Source organism: Rana temporaria, chromosome 4, assembly GCF_905171775.1.
Source record: "Rana temporaria chromosome 4, aRanTem1.1, whole genome shotgun sequence".
NCBI lineage: Eukaryota > Metazoa > Chordata > Amphibia > Anura > Ranidae > Rana > Rana temporaria.
The window spans coordinates 58,575,617-58,588,764 of record NC_053492.1 but is presented as its reverse complement, the minus strand read 5'-3'; positions in this window follow the sequence as shown (position 1 = coordinate 58,588,764).

Sequence of the window (13,148 nt, the reverse complement as noted above, 5' to 3'; positions counted from 1 at the left end):
TCTCAGGTTATTATTATTATTATTATAATTATTATTTGCTATCTGTGTACAATTGAGGACATTTCTATTTGCTTCCTGTCCAGAGATGCAATAGGAAGTTAGTGAAAATCTCCCAAAGAAGAGTTGGAATTCCCCTCATGTTTTAGACACCACACACATAAAATGTATATAAACCTATAAAGGTCAACATCTCTGAAGGTACCATTTCACAGGGCCGATCCTAGGCAGGGTGCACGGGGTGCTCCGCACCCAGGCGCCACAGAGGTGGGGGCGCCGAAGCTCCAAAGTGCTCCCCTCCCTCCTCCTTGTCTGTGTCCAGAGGCAGAGCGCATGTAGCAGGTGCTGCGGTTCCCCATACCGCTTGCTCTCCTCGCTGGCAACTGACAAGAGTGCATACCTCCCGCTTTCCCAGGAATCCAGGCTGTGTACCACAGCGGAGCCTAGTACCAGAGCACGTTCTGGCACTAGGCTCCACTAATGAATTCTGTCCAGTGTGCATGGAGCAGTCTCCTGTCTGCCCCGCCCCCTCTGCGCGTGCCGGCTCTTTTCCCATAGGCGGTGTGATGAAAGGCTTCTGGGTTGGCTGGAGCTGCTGCCAATCATCTCGTGCACTCCTAGAAATGCTCTACGAGTGCCACCCTCCAAGTAACCAAAGATGGGGTAACTAATGAAGACTTCTTAGGGGAGCATCTCTGTGTTTGAGTCGTGGCCATAGAAACATGTGTAAAGGCGAGGAGTTAGTAAGATGACTATGCCCATGTGGGGGCGCCAGAAATATTTTTGCACCCAGGCGTCTGTGACCCTAGGATCGGCCCTGCCATTTCAAATCACCTATCAGGCTGCCTTGGTAAAGTAAAGGACAGTTTTATTTTTGTGTTTTATAACCACTGCACCTAAAATCCTGGGCAACCAATTGCAACAGTCTGCAACAATTGTAAAGCCGAACTCTAATGCCCCGTACACACGATCGGAAATTCCGACAGCAAAAGTCTGATGTGAGCTTTTGAACAGAAATTCCGACCGTGCGTATGCTCCATCTGACTTTCGCTGTCGGAATTTCCGCCAGCAAAAGATTCTCAATTTGAGAACCAGCTCTCAGCTGGTTCTCAAATTTTCAGACGGAAAAAATTCCTATCGGAAAATCCGATCATCTGGAGCAATTTCGACGCGCAAAATTCTGAAGCATGCTCGGAAACAATTTGACGCATGCTCGGAAGCATTGAACTTCATTTTCTCCGCTCATCGTAGTGTTGTCCTGTACGTCACTGCATTCTTGACGGTCGAAAGTTCCGAGAAATTTTGTGTGCCAGTGTGTATGCAAGCCAAGCTTGAGCGGAATTCCATCGGAAAAAACATCCAAGGTTTTTCCGACGGAAAATCCGATTGTGTGTACAGGGCATTAGCAGATATAAAAAAGACACATATTAATGCAGCTCTGTACTCAACTAAAGTGATACTAAAGCTAAAAACTTTTTTTAGCTTAATGCATTTTCTGCATTAGCTCCTGCTGCTGTCAATCAAACAGAGGCAAATTAGACGGTCGCCTAAGGCCTCACACTCACAGGGGCCTCGTGGACCTTAATGCTGCTGTGCTCAGGCAGCGTTAAGAGCCCTGACTCAGCGTCCCTAACAAACAGTAAATATCGATGACACCACCCCTTGTGACGTCAGTCAATGACTTCACAAGGGATCGGATTCACCATTAAAGAGCAGGATCTGAGGGCTGCCATGTTAAAGGGGGCTTCCAGATTCCAATAAGCCCCCTGCCCGTAGACCCTAAGATCCGCTGGCCAGGGTTGTGGGGAAGAGGCTTTTGTCCTTGAATTATTTTTCCCATCATGGGTGTGAGTGGGGCCCCATGTCAAGTTTTTCCTAAGGCCTCACAAAGCCTAGAGCTGTCTCTGCAATCAAATGTAGTGAGGAGGAAGTGGGAGGCAGGGCTAAGCCCAACTGTGTGTGTCTATGGAGTGCGGCTCCCTTGACACACAGTTCAAGAGCGAGCAGACACTGTGTACCCCCATAGCAAGCCGTTTGCACACAAAGGAGAGGATGAGGCATGATCGATTATAGGGGACCCAAGAAGAAGAGAATTGTGGCTGCTCTGTGCAATACCATTGCTCAGGGCAGGTGAGTATAACATGTTTATTATTTTAATTAAAAAATAAATACAAATTAACTGATGAACATAACAGAAGAAAGGAAAATATGGAGGGCAATACATGAGTAAGGAAATTGAGTGACACCTGAATAATCAAGGTATTATGCACCAGGAAACCACACCATAAAGTCCCGAACAGAACAGTGTAGCTGAAAGGGAAAACTGCACTCTTAGGCCCTGTACACACGATGAAAACGGACTGAAGTTCAGTTTCATCGGTCCAAACCGATCGCGTGTGGGCCCCATCGGACAGTTGTCCTTCGGTCCAAAAAAAGAGAACTTGCTTTAAAATTGGACCGATGGACGCCTGACCGATAGGTCAAAACCGATGGTTAGTACGCAAAAGCATCGGTTCCAAACCCGCGCATGCTCAGAATCAAGTCGACGCATGCTTGGAAGCATTGAACTTAATTTTTCTCTGCACGTCGTTGTGTTTTACGTCACCGCGTTGGACTCGATCGGTTTTTGAACTGATGGTGTGTAGGCACATCAGACCATCAGTCAGCTTCATCGGGTTATTCGATGAAACGGACCTTCAGTCCGTTTTCATCAGTTTGGACTGATCGTGTGTACAGGGCCTCATAGAAATGACCAGGTGCAATGCTGTTAGAGGCCAACCTACCTAACAAGTACTGGTAAGAAGCAGTCATGCCTGCAACATACAGAACAGACTACCATCAAAAGTAATTGAAATCACCCCATTCCAAGAGCATTTAGATGTAAAGCATATGCTTATATTCCAAACTAGAGGCTATCCAAGTTGGAGAACAGTCAAAGAGGGCATTTAGGTGGGCTACAGCAAACAAAGTAAGGGATATAGAATACTCAACCCAAAGACTGACAAAGTGACAATAAGTTGCAGAGTTTATTTCAATGAGAGGCCATTATCAGAAACAATCATCCCTGAAAGTTGTGAAGTGTACCTGCCCAGTGAACCAGCAAGAGAATCTGCACAAAAGGCAGAGCAAGAGGTAGAACTCAATCCACTCGGTTGCAGTGTCATCTTAAGAGCATTATAGGCCCCCGGGCAATACAGTGCACTGGGGCCCTGTCTACACAATCACGCACAAGAATTTACTGACAAAAATCATAAAATCTACTGGCAGAACCACATTTTTTACTGCCACTGCAAAAAAAAGTGAAAATAGAAAAATTCAGCGCTGGGAAATAACAATTAATAAAATATAATGCAAGCCAGCACTGTGAATGTATTCATAAAACAATTCCCAAAGTATATAAAGAAAAAAGTGCAGCGCAAAAATACAATCTAATAAACATATAAAAATAAATATAAATATAAATAAAGTGTCCAAGTGCAAAATAAAGTGTCCTTTAAATAAATAAATAAATCCGGCAGGGGTGAGAGTGAAGAGGAGACACCAGAGGTAAATCCACCACCAAGGTAAGGATGGACTCTCACCTCATTGCTTCGACCCATAAAGAGTCACAAAGCATATCGGCATATCAGCATCCAAAACTCAGTCAAAGACCAGCTTCCAGTCTCCAGCATGACACCATATCAGATAGATATCCACAGGTCACCATAAAAGAAAAACACACAAGAATCTAAGTGCTCTCTGTATGTACCGGGGATATTTAATGAGGAAAAAGTGGTACACTTACATTTAAAATCACTCTAAGCCGAGTGCGAGCAAAGCAGCATGTACAGCAAACAGTCCAAACACAGCGGCGATGATCGAGGGTGACGTCCGTGCGTAACTCCTCCCCCTTCGTACGCGTTACGTCCCGTGGGCGGGACTTCCTCAGCGTCGGGTGAGAGAGAACGCCGGACGTCCCCAATGGTAAAGAATTTATAGTGAAAGCATAAATGGACGGCCAATCAGATAAGCTCACGGATGTGACCAATGAGAGTACTCAATGGCCAATAACATCCGGGGCAAAGGTCGCCTATAATGAAGTGCTGAAAGTAACCGGCCTATCGAATTGATAGTAGATGTGGCCAATCGGTAGCTAAATGACCAACAACTTCCGGTTCAAAAGCCATAATGCTGTTTAAATTACGATTCGGCACCCAATCGAAAAAGTCTCAGGATGTGGCCAGTAAAGGGAAATAAACTGGAATTACACATCCAAGACTGGGCAACAAATCAATAATAGACAATAAAATAAGGAGGCATAAAAAATATATAAAAAATATATAAAAAATGGGAACAAGAACTGAATGGAAAGGAAAAAGAAAAACCAAACAGTAAGGTCCAATAAGCCTCATGAATAGTTAATTAACTGGATATAAAAATTAGATTATATACAATCCCCGCACAATAGAAAAAACTATTTTTATTTTTATAAAAAATTGTACAGAGAAGCCAGCTAAATATATTAAAATATATGTTAAAAATTCATATAAAATGCATAAAATATATATATATAAAAAATTATATATACAAAAATTTATATATAAAAACGGACGTCATCCTCGATCATCATCACTTAACAGTGACTGATAACAAATTGAAACAGAGATAAATAAATACAGACAACAATATATTAAAAATTAAAAATTACTATAAAAACGAAATTTTAATCAATTAATTACCGGTTAGAAATGAAACAATTTAAATCAAACTCAACGTTAAGGCCCCCAGGCGAGGCAACCTTGAGCTCAAAGATCCAATACGATTCTCGTCTGCTTAACTGGCGGATAAAGTGCCCCCCCCTCCAATGTCGGGACACTCTCTCAATACCCCAGAATTTCAGACATTTAGGATCACGGTTATGATAACGTCTAAAATGTTTTGACACGCTATGTGTTTTCACACCTCGTTTGATGCAACTGATGTGTTCGCCAACGCGAACATGTAGGGCACGTGAGGTACGACCTACGTATTGGAGCCCACAATCACATTGTAGCATGTATATAACTCCTTCAGTATCACAGGTAACAAGCTCTTTGATAGTATACTCATTACTAGTGACGGTAGAACTGAAGGTTTTACGTTTCTTAATATTGTTTCTCACATGTTTACACGTGGCACATCTGCCACATGCATAAAAACCAGAAAGAAAATTGAATAATCTCGGTCTAGGCACAATAGGCGGGTCGATGACCCCCGGTGCAATCAAATCACGCAAGGCTGGGGCTTTCTTGTAAACGAATTGCGGTCGATCAGGTAGTGTCGGTCCCAAAACCGCATCTCCTTTTAACACTGACCAATGTTTTATAACAATCCGTTCAAATTTCTTGTATTGTATATTGTAATCTAAAACAATTTTATGATTAACAGTTTGATCAATGACTGATGAGACTGGTGATTTGTCTGAAACAATAGCCACCCTATTCATTAGGCGCACCCTTTCAATTTCTGAATCTATATCTGAGGAAGAGTAGCCTTTCTGGATGAATCTTTTGGCAAGTACCTGAGATTGTGTGACATAATCTGTTTCTGATGTACAATTTCTACGTAACCGGACAAACTGTCCCCTGGGTATATTACATAGCCACAGCCGATGGTGGCAACTGGTCAAGGGTATATACCCATTACGGTCCGTAGCTTTGAAGTAATTCCTAGTTCTCAACTTGGAATCATTTTTAAAAATCTCCAAATCCAGAAAAGTAATTTTATCACATGAAATATTCCAGGTCAGAATGATATTTTTGGTGTTGGCATTAAGCAAACTCATAAATTGCTGTAAACTAGCCATATCACCCTCCCAAATCATAATCAAATCGTCTATGTACCGTTTGTAACATAGAAGCTGAGGGGGGCGATTATTGAACACCGTCTCTTCCTCCCAGTGGGCCATAAAGAGGTTGGCCACACTGGGAGCAAAACGAGCGCCCATAGCAACGCCTCGTTGCTGTAAATAAAAATTCCTATTGTACCAAAAGTAATTTTTAAGAAGACAAAAATTTACGGACCGTAATGGGTATATACCCTTGACCAGTTGCCACCATCGGCTGTGGCTATGTAATATACCCAGGGGACAGTTTGTCCGGTTACGTAGAAATTGTACATCAGAAACAGATTATGTCACACAATCTCAGGTACTTGCCAAAAGATTCATCCAGAAAGGCTACTCTTCCTCAGATATAGATTCAGAAATTGAAAGGGTGCGCCTAATGAATAGGGTGGCTATTGTTTCAGACAAATCACCAGTCTCATCAGTCATTGATCAAACTGTTAATCATAAAATTGTTTTAGATTACAATATACAATACAAGAAATTTGAACGGATTGTTATAAAACATTGGTCAGTGTTAAAAGGAGATGCGGTTTTGGGACCGACACTACCTGATCGACCGCAATTCGTTTACAAGAAAGCCCCAGCCTTGCGTGATTTGATTGCACCGGGGGTCATCGACCCGCCTATTGTGCCTAGACCGAGATTATTCAATTTTCTTTCTGGTTTTTATGCATGTGGCAGATGTGCCACGTGTAAACATGTGAGAAACAATATTAAGAAACGTAAAACCTTCAGTTCTACCGTCACTAGTAATGAGTATACTATCAAAGAGCTTGTTACCTGTGATACTGAAGGAGTTATATACATGCTACAATGTGATTGTGGGCTCCAATACGTAGGTCGTACCTCACGTGCCCTACATGTTCGCGTTGGCGAACACATCAGTTGCATCAAACGAGGTGTGAAAACACATAGCGTGTCAAAACATTTTAGACGTTATCATAACCGTGATCCTAAATGTCTGAAATTCTGGGGTATTGAGAGAGTGTCCCGACATTGGAGGGGGGGGCACTTTATCCGCCAGTTAAGCAGACGAGAATCGTATTGGATCTTTGAGCTCAAGGTTGCCTCGCCTGGGGGCCTTAACGTTGAGTTTGATTTAAATTGTTTCATTTCTAACCGGTAATTAATTGATTAAAATTTCGTTTTTATAGTAATTTTTAATTTTTAATATATTGTTGTCTGTATTTATTTATCTCTGTTTCAATTTGTTATCAGTCACTGTTAAGTGATGATGATCGAGGATGACGTCCGTTTTTATATATAAATTTTTGTATATATAATTTTTTATATATATATATTTTATGCATTTTATATGAATTTTTAACATATATTTTAATATATTTAGCTGGCTTCTCTGTACAATTTTTTATAAAAATAAAAATAGTTTTTTCTATTGTGCGGGGATTGTATATAATCTAATTTTTATATCCAGTTAATTAACTATTCATGAGGCTTATTGGACCTTACTGTTTGGTTTTTCTTTTTTCCTTTCCATTCAGTTCTTGTTCCCATTTTTTATATATTTTTTATATATTTTTTATGCCTCCTTATTTTATTGTCTATTATTGATTTGTTGCCCAGTCTTGGATGTGTAATTCCAGTTTATTTCCCTTTACTGGCCACATCCTGAGACTTTTTCGATTGGGTGCCGAATCGTAATTTAAACAGCATTATGGCTTTTGAACCGGAAGTTGTTGGTCATTTAGCTACCGATTGGCCACATCTACTATCAATTCGATAGGCCGGTTACTTTCAGCACTTCATTATAGGCGACCTTTGCCCCGGATGTTATTGGCCATTGAGTACTCTCATTGGTCACATCCGTGAGCTTATCTGATTGGCCGTCCATTTATGCTTTCACTATAAATTCTTTACCATTGGGGACGTCCGGCGTTCTCTCTCACCCGACGCTGAGGAAGTCCCGCCCACGGGACGTAACGCGTACAAAGGGGGAGGAGTTACGCACGGACGTCACCCTCGATCATCGCCGCTGTGTTTGGACTGTTTGCTGTACATGCTGCTTTGCTCGCACTCGGCTTAGAGTGATTTTAAATGTAAGTGTACCACTTTTTCCTCATTAAATATCCCCGGTACATACAGAGAGCACTTAGATTCTTGTGTGTTTTTCTTTTATGGTGACCTGTGGATATCTATCTGATATGGTGTCATGCTGGAGACTGGAAGCTGGTCTTTGACTGAGTTTTGGATGCTGATATGCCGATATGCTTTGTGACTCTTTATGGGTCGAAGCAATGAGGTGAGAGTCCATCCTTACCTTGGTGGTGGATTTACCTCTGGTGTCTCCTCTTCACTCTCACCCCTGCCGGATTTATTTATTTATTTAAAGGACACTTTATTTTGCACTTGGACACTTTATTTATATTTATATTTATTTTTATATGTTTATTAGATTGTATTTTTGCGCTGCACTTTTTTCTTTATATACTGCAAAAAAAAGTACCTAAAATTATAGTTTTCAGTGCCGAACAATGCAAATGTCAGTATTTAAACTATAAACATATAGCTAGTGCTATTAGCAATGTGTTTAAGTTTAACAAAAGTAAAAAAAAATATGTCTTCATTGACATGAAGGTGAGGTTACTAGAACCCAGGCAGCACAGAGTTTCCTCTTACATCAGAGTCTGCAGGATTCCCCCTTACAGTGAAAGGGGAACGCTGCAGATCATGATCTAAGGGGGGAACTCTGATGTGGAGGGGGGCTCTGGTGACCAGAGACCACCTTATATCAGAGTCCACTGCTTTCTCTTTCCCACTTACATCAGGGTCCGCAGACTGAGTTCTCCCTTGCATTGTAAGGGGGAATCCTGCAGACTCTGATGTAAAGGGGAACTCTGATGTGGGGGGCACTCTGGTGACCAGAGACCACCTTCCGTAGAGTAAATACACTAAGGTAAGGGGGGTCACTAATATAGGAGGGGGAACCTTTATATCAGTGCCCCCTTACATTTTTGCATTCACTTCCCCTTACATCAGCAACCCCCCGCGCTTGTGGAGGACCTGATCTTCTCTGTGATTTCCGCAAACTGGGCATGGGCAGTTCTAACCCGTCACTCTCCACATTTTTTTTACTGGGCAGCTGGTGGGGCCCCCCAAGTAAGCAGGGCCCCCGGGCAACTGCCCAGCGTGCCCAATGGAAAAGATGGCCCTGCTCGGTTGACAAAGGGGATATCACCCCACAAGCTTTTTATATGCTACTAAGACACATCACATACTGTACTTGAACCAGCATCCTGGGAAGACATTGAAAAACTAGCAAAAAGTGAAGCCAATGAATGGAGAAAGGCAGTGGAAAAAGAAATAAAATTGCTTCAGGAAAACAAAACCTGGACAAAACTATAAGAAGTGATATGGATTTGCCAACTTTTAATGGACATGGTCTAAAATGTCAAAACCCAATACCATTTTCGAAGACAGCCAGGGATATATAAAGCCGACACAATCAGAGGGACCAAGCACATGAAGGATCATCTGATTAGAGACACTCAAAAGCAAGGTGTTATCGACATTCAATAGTGCCCATCAGAAGAGATGACTGCAAATTCACTAAAGTCTCCCAATCAACATTGATTATTTTTAATCCTCAAGCTGCTAGCATTAGTAAATATATAGTAAAATATATCATATTTTCTTGTTTTAAACACTTTTTTTTACATTTCTTCAGTCACTTCCTGGTTTCTTGCCTAATCAAATTATGTCATACATCCCAGGAGTCTTCAGGATGGGAGTGGAGGAGGAGGGGTTTTCTCAGTGAAGCACACTCTCCTTCATGCATGTTTGATCCAAGGGCAGATGGATTCCAGGAAGAAAATGCTACATAAATCATTTGCCCTTACTCAATATGGCCACGGCCAGAAATGCTAGGGTGTTTTTCAAAGTGATTTCTCAAAAAATAAAGCTTAGAGAAATGGATAGATGGGGGAGTTTGCTTTAAATCTAAAAAAATTATTAAATAGAGTTTTTGGTTTGTAGTGCTCAGTGAAAATCAAGACAGGAAGCCACTGTTAAAGGAATGCCATAGTCTTCTTCAGAAGTAGCTCAATGTCATTAAGCAAAGCACATGCTGTTGAGAAGGGGTGTTGGAAATGCAACAGCATGTACTATGCACTCCGAACTATAAATGGTGCTGTAGTTATATACATGCGTCTATGTGTTTATATGGACTTGTAACTTCAGCACAGGAAGGACGTTTTTTTTTTCATTGCTTTCTCCTGTAATGCAGTTCTCGCACATGTACTGTATATTGTTCTCCTATGCAAGTAAAGCTGAATTCTACTTTCCTCAAGATGCCAGTGCCTCAAGATACAACCGTAATTTTTACAAAATTGTTTATAAAGCACATTTTAAATTGTATTTTTTATTTTTTCAAACATGTTTATGTAGATATCACACTAATATTTCAATTGTAGGTGGCTATTGTCTTATTAGAATCTTAGGAATGTGAGTACATTGCAGAAGAATTAGTATACTGGTAATGCCAAGGCTGCAGTGCACAACGCATATAAAAAAAATACAAACAGTATACTGTTTTTACAATTAAAAATTTCATGCACAAAAGGAATATTTTTGCCTCCCTAATGCCTACTTGCGTATTAAAGTGCACCACTGTAGCAGTCAGGCTGTCAGCTTTTCCAGAAGTCATATGAACAGGGTCCTCTTTTTTTATGTTCTTCTCTGTCTTGGGATGTCCTCAGTGATGCAGTGTTGATATCAGCACCCTTACACTGTGAAAGCAAGGTGTTGTGGTGACACCCCCTTTGGGGACATGCTGCACTCACAATATGTCTTCAGTCTTCTGTCTTGAATAACCTGGAAATCTGAGGACAACTTGTGTCAGAAAGGAGTGCATGCAATGGACACTGCCAGGAGAAGATGAATATTTTATTTTTCTAGCTACTGAAGTTGGCTTTTAATATCACCAGGTACTTGCTTGAAACACTTTTTTTCCTCACCAAACATTATTCCTATATCTAAACTACCAAAGAAAAATGTGACTCAGTTTATTATATTTTACATTGTTGCAGAGCAGCTTATAGCAACAGGGATTAAAATCCCAACAAAAATAGATTTGCTTTCAGAAGTATATTCAAATAAAAATTATTTTCGCAGGGAGACCATGCACATGGGAGGAAAAAAATACATTCTTTATGTAATAGGAAAAAAAATGAAAGCAAGAGTATACTGGCACTTTCTGCTACTTTCATTGGGAGTGCAAACAATCTGAGTTATTGTGGAATGGTCATCAAAACCCCCAATTTTACCCACATTCAATTTTTCTTGATGCAATTTCAATATTATCCTGACTCTTGAGTCCTCTGACTGAACCCACTTAAAGATTTATTTGGTATTAAATTCTCAGAAAGTATTCAGCATGTAGTTCATTTTGCTCTGACTGCCTTATTTACTTATTTTCTTAAGTGATGTAACGTGAATTAAGAATTCATTTTTTTTCACGGAATGTGAAAATACTGACATATTAATGTATATAAAATAAAAACTACATCGCACATAGTGAAAATTATACTTAATACAGCAAGATGTAGATGGCATGCATGAGTTTAATAAAGCAGTTTGGAGAAAAGACAAAGCTCTTTTTAGCAAAAGAAAAGTAATATTCAGATTTGGTTCTTAAAATGCCCCAAAAGTCCGCTTGCAGCACTTGTATGTGCGTTGCGGATAAAATCATGAATTGGGAACTTAGAGATCTGGAAAGCAAAAACCTCCAAAGGCCATCATTGTTAATAAAAATAAGTTGTCAAGAGCTGTTTTTTTTAACTTTATAGTAAGCCAATGTTAAGGAAAAAACTTTTTATCCTAGGGCCCCCTTTGGTGGCTTACCCTTCCATCCAGCTCTTCTTTGCCACCCCAGTGCCCGCTACAACCATATCAAAGATCCTAAAGAAGTACTCACCATACCTTCATACCCCTGGCCCCCATGTGAGAGCACTTAGGTCTGGCTGCCAAGGCACCAAGCACTTGATTGTGGTGGGGTAGGGATTGGAGAGACAGATGGAGTTGGTAAGGTAAAATAATACAATCTGTGGCCAGTGTGAAACAAAATTAAAACAGATAATGCTATTACCTTTTGTACCACCACCCCCTCTCTTTATACTGTAATGTAAGCTCTATGAACAGGGCCTTGATTCTTGAGCACTCGTCTGTAGATCACATTAAACACAGATTCCCCGGATGAGACTACCTGTGAGGTTCAAGCCAAATTACAGCCTTTTGTGCACCTCCAACTGAAGTTCTCCCTGATGCTCCTTCTTAGGATTGGCTCCACTCTTTCAATGCAGCCCTAGGCCTGAGACACAGGCTTTTTCTCACAAAAACATGCGTGCCCTCGATAGGCAACAGGTCTAGGAGGTCAAAACTTCTATCACACATTCTGCTCAAGGCAGGAGCCCAGGAAGATGAGATCTTAAAGGGGTGGTTCCCCCTGAAACAAAATTCTAACAATACATTCGGATGTCTGCTTACACTGCGGGTAGGCTGGCTTTTGTTTTTTTGTTTTAGTACATACCTCGATATCGCCGTTTCATCGCTTGGCGGTGGGCGTTCCTAGTTGATTGACGTTCCTCAGACGGGCGCATACTGCGCGTCACGACTTTCCGAAAGAAGCCGAACGTCGCTGCGCAGGCGCCGTATAGAGCCGACTCTATACGGCGCCTGCGCAATGACGTTCGGCTTCTGTCGGAAAGTCGTGACGCGCAGTATGCGCCCATCTGAGGAATGTCAATCAACTAGGAACGACTACCGCCAAGCAAGGAAACGGCGATATTGAGGTATGTACTAAAACAAAAAAACAAAAGCCAGCCTACCCGCAGTGTAAGCAGACATCCGAATGTATTGTTAGAATTTTGTTTTAGGGGGAACCACCCCTTTAACAAAGTCTACGCCACTGGCAATAGACCTCCTTGTGGTTGGGCAGGAGGGCATACATATTCATAACAAACAAATGGCAATCACCCAACTTATAACTGACCTTTAGCGTAAGGAGCACATGGAAGGGCAACGCATGTCAAAAAAGAAAAAAGTTCCCAGCTAACTTATCAACCATCCTGTCTAACAGTTCACATTAAAAACAATGGCCCGGATTCACAAAGACTTAAGCCGATGTATCTACTGATACGCCGCGTAAGTCCATGGATGCAACGGCGTATCTATGCGCCTAATTTACAGTACAAGATACGCCTCAATTTTGGCTTCCTACGACCGACGTAAGTCTCCTACGCCATCATATCTTGGGTGCATATTTCCGCTG